The sequence below is a fragment of the Manis pentadactyla genome, chromosome 7, assembly GCF_030020395.1.
Source record: "Manis pentadactyla isolate mManPen7 chromosome 7, mManPen7.hap1, whole genome shotgun sequence".
NCBI classification, from domain to species: Eukaryota; Metazoa; Chordata; class Mammalia; order Pholidota; family Manidae; genus Manis; species Manis pentadactyla.
In genome coordinates, this window is record NC_080025.1 from 102,849,393 (window position 1) to 102,857,714 (window position 8,322).

General features: G+C 40.3%; 1 long non-coding RNA gene across 1 annotated transcript in view; it reads left to right on the forward strand.

Annotated features, from left to right (window-relative positions):
* The window catches only part of LOC130684388 (uncharacterized), a 30,060-nt gene extending 22,586 nt beyond the window's left edge, over nt 1-7,474 (forward strand). The window contains exons 2-3 of the long non-coding RNA XR_008998640.1: nt 3,914-3,945; nt 5,941-7,474. This is a non-coding gene — a long non-coding RNA (uncharacterized LOC130684388). The remainder of the gene's footprint in view (nt 1-3,913; nt 3,946-5,940) is intronic.
* Nucleotides 7,475-8,322: the final 848 nt, after the last annotated feature.

The following is an 8,322-nucleotide window of genomic DNA, read 5'->3' on the forward strand; positions in this document are numbered from 1 at the left end:
TTAAGAAGTACTTCAAATTCAACACAAGCAAATGGAATTCATCATTTCCCCTCAAAACCCCACCCTTGTCTTGTTTTCTCCTTCAGTGACTGGCATCACCATCTATCTATTTTCCCAGATGAAAGATTAGAAAACACTTTTGCCTCCTAATCCTTCCTTATATCCCATATTCAAGTACTATGTCATTCCGCTTCTTCATTCTAGTGAACCCATTCCTTTTTCTTTATCCTCAGTTCTTCTTCCCTAGTTCAGGCCACATCATCTTCCCCCTGGATTCTCACACAGAGTGCTAGGCTGTCTCCTTGATCCTGCCCTTGCTTTCCCTCCATCCATCTATCAATGTAACTAGGCTCTTTCCTTGCCAGAAACTTTCTGTGGCTCCCTAATAGTCATTAAGGAGTGTCTAGATACTCTTTCTTGGCTAATAGGCCCTGCAGGATATAGCCCCTGCCTTCCTCTCTGGAGACTTCTCTTGCCCCTCTGCCTCTCACACTATGCATTCTGGCCAGACTATCTTTGAGTCTCCAGACACACTCTGCTCTCTCACATCTTTGCACATAATTCTGACTAGACCCTACTTAAATATTTATTTTTCTGAGGATGATTTTGTGAGCCTATAAGCCTAGTTAGATGACACCCATGTAATTCTATAGGACCCTGTACATCATCTATCACAGGCAGCATATTTATTGCAGGTTACTGACCTATCTTTCACAAAGTGCTATATAGTCCCAATGTCTAGCAAATTGTTTCCATATGCTGACTTCAACAAATATTTTGAATAAATGAATAAGTGTTCAACTGCTCATAAGATGTACCTCTCTTATATGCTTTTTGGAAAAAATAATGTGAAGACATACTCTAACTAAGTCAGTGATTAATAATATTAGCATAGCAAGCATGGGGAAATTGTATAGTTCACAAAGATAAGAGGATCTCCTCTTATTCAGATTGCATCCCAATGTCAGGAATCCAGTTGAATTATGTACTTCCAGATGGATCCTGAAGTCTCAGGATAAAGTTTGACCTTGTGTTATTTCAATTAACCAGTCATCTTATTCCTCTCTTCCTTTCCAAGTATAATATTTCTTGAGCCATAATCTCCACCCAACAAATCAGATGGAATCTCTTGACTTGTTTGATGACTATTTAAAATAATAACTACTTTAGTTCTTCTAGAACTTGGTAACAATGGCTAAGATTTTACTGGATTGGAACACTTTGCTAGAAGAAATACTTAACAAAAAGTCTTTTTCCCCCTTTATAAAAGCAGAATTACAGAGGACAACATGATGGACATTTTTATGGCTGGACAATTTGAATAATGATATTTTGGATCTTTAAAGCTTATTTCAAATGATTTTGTGGAGTCTTTTAAATTTGGAAGTCTAATACACTATTCATCAGTGATATCATCTGTTACCAGCTCTCTCTTGATAATGTCAGGACCTGCTAACACTCCTGGATTAACAACTGGACTTTAAAATACATATAATATGATCTTGACAAAAGGCTCTTGACCATGTAACTATATAGGGAAAAACTATGATGAAATGTATTAAAATATATGGAGTGATTGTTTTATATATTAAATACATAAAGATCTGAATTTTTTTTCTGCTCTTCTATCTTTTTGAATGAACACTTTTTGTAATCATTAAAAGTGGACATTATTTTTACAAAATCAGAATAACTTATGTCCATAACATTAACTAATGGAAAAGAAATATATAAAGAAAAAATGTCCAGAAGGAAGAATATCAGAATTTAACAGATTTCCTTTCTGCTTTCTGGCTTTTTATGTTTTCCAAATTTTTGATAATTAGCAGAGCATATACTAATTTTTAACATTAAAAAAACCACTCTATTTTCTTAAATAAATGGTAAATGATTAATACAAGGCAGTAAATGCTTGTATTTATTTTGTGTGTGAAATGCACACAAAAAATTTTCAAAAGTAAGCAGATTACTGGAGGGGAAGTTCACTGTGGGCCATGTGTTAGGAATGGCCTAACGGCAGACAAGGCTTTTGCTGAACCTTCAAGTGTGGGCAGGTGTGACTGGGCAGAGAGGAAGGGGGAAGGCACTCTGGGCCAGCAATATGGTCTGCTCACAGACCGCCATTCCTACTGGAACAGAGCTCACATGGGGCAGTAGTTGGTGATGAAGTTGAGCTCCACCCCACTGGGAAGAGCTGTGAGTGTCCAGTGAAGTACTTTGAGGTTATCGTGCAAGCAAAACATTGGCAGTGTATACCATAAATGCCCATAGTGGGCATTTTGCAATTACATCCAGGTAGTTATTTCCACAACCAATGGCCCATTTCCAAAGTCAACAAGACTTTCATTGGTGCCATCCCATTTCACTCTGTGACCTGAATTCCACCTCCTGCTGTCCTCTCTTTAATATTCTTCCCCTCTACCCAAAGCTCTTGACTTCCTGACTCCACCCAAGGTTCCCCCCTTCCCCTATAGTGAGTTGCCCACTCTACAAAACCATCCTGCGGTCTTTCTCCCATTCACCCCAATCCAAGAACATTCCTCTTCCCTTAATGTTGTTGATGGCAGGTAAGAATTATCTTGCTATCATAATTCATAATAAGGGAGAAATAACTTAAAAATTTGATATTTACTTTCCAAGGGTGTTCCTATTTTAAAAGAGGTGCTTGTTAACTCACTGTATTTAGAACAAAAGAGGGAGAGGGGTGCATTTTTTTAGTTATTTGCCTTACTCTCAAACAACAAAACCACCAATTCAACTTCCCAGAGCTAACAATTTGGGAAAACTTGTCAATCCTTTTAAGTTCAAGACTGAGAAGTGTAGGAAGCAGAATCCAAGCGATCCTCCAGTTCAGGTCAGTGCCAGGGAATGCTGGTGCTGGCGACAAATGATACTCTCCACTAACTACACAGCTGGTCAATGCAGATGAATGGTGATTTGACAAAAACATGCTTGCAGTCTCGGGGGCCCAGACAGAGCCAGGACTTCCTTTGACCCCTGGACTTGGGTCACATACTTTCCTGTTTATCCTACTACCCACCTGCTCAGGGCACACTCAACCTGAGCCCACATCCACGGCCAGGAAGGAGGAGGGGGAAGGGGAGCTATATGTGGGAGGGCACTCTGTGAGCTGGGGGCAGGGGAGGTGATATGCAGAACAGATGCAAGGCTGGTTATTATTAGTGCCCTTGGTAAACAGGAGAGTTGCTTACACAGGGATGAAATCAGCTGTTTTTGTACTGGGGCAGGTTCCAGAAATGACTGCTTCTTCTGCCTTCCCAACTTGATCTGACTCTGAAATTTGGAAACTGCTTCTAGTTTTTCCACCCTGTGTACTGAAGCCAGATATACAATAATAACAACAACAACAATAATAATAAAATAACAACTATTGTAACTAACCCCCAATAAACAGTTCTAAAACTTCATATATGTAAACTCAGTTTTCCTTACAACCACCCTCTGATAGAGGTGCACTTATTACTAGTTTACAGATGATGATGCTGAAGCCCAAAGAATTGTTAAAAAACAAAATTCAACTGAGTGTATTTAAAGATCTAACTAACCTTATTCAGTGATTCATAATACAGGCTGTATCCCATTTAGCAAAAAGAAGGGAGCTCCAAGGAGTGTACAAAATGGAAGGTTTTTAAAGGCAGAAAGGGGATAAGACAAGGAAGTCATAAACCAAAGAAAGGATTACTTCAGGCAAAATCACCTTCCTTTGGGGGAAGAGTGGGAGCCTTAGCATGCAGATTACCTCACTAGTGCTGATCACGTAATTCCAGATTGGTTAAAGTTCACATCGCTGGGGGAGGCTGAAACTACAGGTAGGTTAGGTATTAAGTCTTGGTTTGCTGACATAGGGCTTAACATAAGTGACTTCATTTTGGACTTGTTTCTTCTTTAACAGAGTTGAAATCATTACCCAAGTCTTCCCAGCAGGTAAGTGTCAGGGCTGCAATTTGAACTACTCCTAACCACTCTTCTATACTGGCTTATTTATCTGTCAGCAGGTGCTATCTAATCATTTTGGTTGCTGGCTTCTTCCAGCAATTGCTCTTGGTGTCTTACTCTAACACACACTAACAGCCCCTTTGCCACCTGCCTGAGCATGCCCTGGGTCAGTACCTCTCAGCTTCAAATGGGTGTTTGGATCACTTGGGAGGAAATTCACTAAGATAAAGATTCTGATGCGCAGGTCTGGGTGGGGCCTATGATTCTGCATTTTTAACAAGCTCCCAGGTACTGCCAATGCTGCTGGTTCATGGACCAAACTTTGATCAGCAAACTCCATAACACCTGACTCAATATAACAGATACCAGCTCTGTGTCCCTCTCTGGCAGTGCTGCACACTTATGGAGCTGCCTCCAAGACAGGCTCCCTCCTAGATCTACCTGATACATTCACAGAAACCCTCTCATTTGCAAAACATCTACAATCCCAGTTGCTGCCTCTTACCTTCTCCTGCAGCTGTGTATCCCCCTCTTCCTCCCTCCTTTCCCCCACCCCTTTCCCCATTCCATTTCCCCTCTCTCTGACCCACAACAACTTCAGTTGGGTAACCTTCCCTGTAGTTCATGTCATTGAGCTTCTCACTAAACAAATGCAGCATGTGTTTATTGCTACCCAGAGAGTCTGTAATTATAATAATAATGTCAACACACAAGTTTTATCCAGACTAAAGGCACTCACTTCTGTGGGATGCATGTACAGCACAAAGAAGAGAAACATGTGGGAAGCAAATTAGAAAAAAGCTCAGAAGAACATTCTGTACTTTATATTTTATTTACGATGGGCCTTGATTATTTATTATGAGCATTATTATTCTTCCCTGTAATCACAAGAGAAAAGAAAGCATATTGTTGAAGTTGAGGTATAGCAACAGAGCACTGAAAAGTTTCTAGGGGATCACAAACAGCACAAACAGGAAGACTGTCATGTTCAAGAAGCCCAAGGAGCTGAGAATGGCACTAAATGCTCCCAGCACACCCAAGCTGGGCTGCCCATGCCTGTCAGTCATCAGGGCCACCTCAGGTTCCTCTTTCATCATCATACAACACTGATATTAAAACATTTTTATTTTATGGAACTTGTTAATAATTGGAATCATGAAAGGGAGGGCCTCTGTACACATAATCACATAAGCAAACACCATCTCCTTAAAATTTCAGGGATTCACAAGCTTCCCAAAGTCAAGAAAAGGGAACCTGAGATTCAATACTACCCATCTGTTATGTACTGCATCTTTGTGACCCCTGCCCCCTGCAAAATTCAGATGCTGAAGCCATAACCCCCAGTGTGATGGTTTTTGGAGGCAGGCCTTTTAGGAGGTAGGCTTAGATGAAGTCATGGAGATGACCCTCTATAATGGACTGGTACCCTTGAAGGAGATGAAACAGCTCTCTCTCTCACCCATGTGAGGATACAGAGAGAAGTTAGCTGTCTGCAACCTGGAAGACGGTTCTCACCAGAACCCAACTAAGCTGGTTCCCTGATCATGGGACTTCCAGCTTCCAGACTGTTTTGAGATTGTTTAAGCCACCCAGTCTATGGTGTTCTGTTATAGCAGCCTGTATTGCTGAGACACCCATTTAAAAGAAGCATATTAAGAAAGATTAGTACCCAAGATATTGTAGAGAAATGAGAGGTAGAACTGTTTAGTGCAAAGGACATTACTATGGAGTTAGAAGGTCTGTGCAGCAAGGATTAAATGGACTAAAGCATGTGAAGTTACTTTCCAGGAAGCAGGCACACAGTACATATTGGAGGACTATACCGCTCTGCCTTGGAATGTGCTAGGGGTGTCTAAAAGGGATGGCTCTTTCTTAGAGTAAGAGAGCTCTATGTGTCTGGGTCCAAGTAAAAGAGGCCTAGCCTTGCCTGTTCCCCTGGCTGCTGGCCAGTTGGTGAGGGGTGTCGTCTGCTTTACCTGACAGGGCTGGATGGGCTGTGGCACAGCAGCACACCTACCATAAAACTTCAGGAAAAACTCCCTTGTAGTTAAACTGTCTGCTGGAGCATCAAGAAGCTGAAGAGGCTCAAGGAGCCAGAAACTTTGCTTACAAGCACTATTGAAGTCCTTAGTAAAAATGCAACCTAAGGACAATTGTATTTCTACAATGAAGGTTTTTTCTAAATACTTCACATTGAAAGGTCAAGGTTTCCAAAAGTACAATGACTAGCTGTTTACCTATGATACTTCCGGGAACATGTTCTAACCTCAAACTGTGGGTGGCAATGTGGGAAAGATGCTGTCCGTGCCCTAGTGTGAACCTTGAAACATGCCTAGAGAGCTTCTGAAACTGCCAAAAAGAAATAAATAGACATAGCATCCCTTCAAATCTCAACTTGAAAACAACACTGTAAATCTTTGAATTAAAAAATTTCAGTATGTTTTATGTCATTTGACAGATACTAGAAAGAGAGCTTAAGGTGATTAAATAAGAAAAATTTATTTGAGGCAAATCACAGATTTAAATATGAAAGCAAAACCAATCAAGCTTCTAGAAGAAAATAGAGACTATTTTCCTAACCTCGGGGTAAACAAAGATTTCTTGAAAAGAGCATAAAAAGAGTTAATCATAAAAGAAAAAAAGCAATAACAACATTTCTCTTTAGTATTAAGAATTTTCTGTCCATCAAAAGACATCACTAAGAGAGTTAAAAGGCAAACTAAAGTCAGAGAAGATATTTACAATACATGTATGTAACTAAGAACTCCTATTCCATGGTGATGAAAGACTCTTACAATAATGTTTTAAAAGTCAAAACCAAAATTCTAAGTGATCAAGACTTGAGCAGGCACTTCATAAAGGAAAATACCCAAATGGCCCAAATACCAAATGTGTGTAAAGAGGTGCTCAATGTCATTAGTGATTCAGAACATGGAACTTAAAAATCACAGTGATTTACCACTACTCACCCACTAGAATGGCTAAAATAAAAGATCAACAGTACCAACTGTGGGAGAAGATGGAGCAGTTGGAACCCCCATGTCCTATTGGTGGGAAATGTAAATTAGTTCAAACATCTTCATGGGTGACCCCTATGAAGATGGAGAGTCCTGAGACAGAAGAAGATGCCTAGTGGCAGTTATAAAAATAAAGTGAACTGGTTGGTGTCACTGGGGCCTCCTGCTGGCCTTATCCAATCTTTCTCTCCTTGTTGCATGTTTTCTTTCTTTCATTCCTGTGGGTTTAGATCTCTAAGTCTGGGACCGCTGATCTGGTTCCACCATCAACACCACCCCAGTTCCAACAATTTTTATTCCTTCAAGGGTAAAAACAAATAAATAGAAAGTAGTATTAAAAGATGTACTCCTTATTGCTGCAAAATGCATGCCTAAGTAGCCCTTTCTCATGCTGATACAGTTTTCTTTGTCAAAAGATGCTATAGACTGAAAGGTAGTCTTTTACTGTAATTATTCTTTATTAAGCATGAATGCTTGTGATTATCATCTAATTTAGTAAATTATCCTTGTTCCTTCTTCACACTCATTGCTTAGTTATTCTGTTGTGCTCCTGGTGCCTGATTCTTCCTCCCCCTCCTGACACCCAGCCTCCTGCTGTGGCCTTTACAGCTGAACAATGTGCACAGTTCCATGAATTCCTCATTGAGTCAATGGCATCATCTGCCAAGAACAATTTGGGAATATTGGATCACAGCCGCCTTTCACAGCCTGTCAACAATTCTATGCTTGGAGTTAGTGGTACACTTTTAGTGAACAGATGTTTAAATCCATGCTAATCTTAATTTTCCTTAGATTTAGTGCACAGTGCACTGAAGGTCACATGGATTATTTTCCTGAGTGGAGCCTGATATTTGGGCCACTGAATGCTCCCATGTGTTTCAAAGGAAAGACATATTTGCATGCAAGACCATTTCTAGGAAATTGATCCCTGAGGTGCTCAGGGGATGCTTTTTTTCAAATAATATCTCCATCAATAGTTGGAACTTGCAGTATAAAATTGAAGTTTCTTTTGTTCTAGTCATAATTATAGGGATTGGCTCTCCTTCTGTGGCAGATGCCACTTACATCCTACTCAGTATAACAGGAATTGGGCTGTCTTAAATGTGCTAGCTTATTAGGTCCTCAGATAACCCTGTGAAGTAGCTCTTAGCATCTCTACCTACGGATGAGGGATGGATTTGAAAGAAATTGAGGAAAAGGAAAATTCAAGATAAAATCCAGGCCTGACTACTCCAGTGTCCAAGCTCTGGTCACCCTACTATACTGGATACCAATTATTTATTGGGTAGAGCAGATGGAAGCCTGCCCTATTTTAGCCAAAATATGAGCCTTTGGGTAGTCTGGGGTA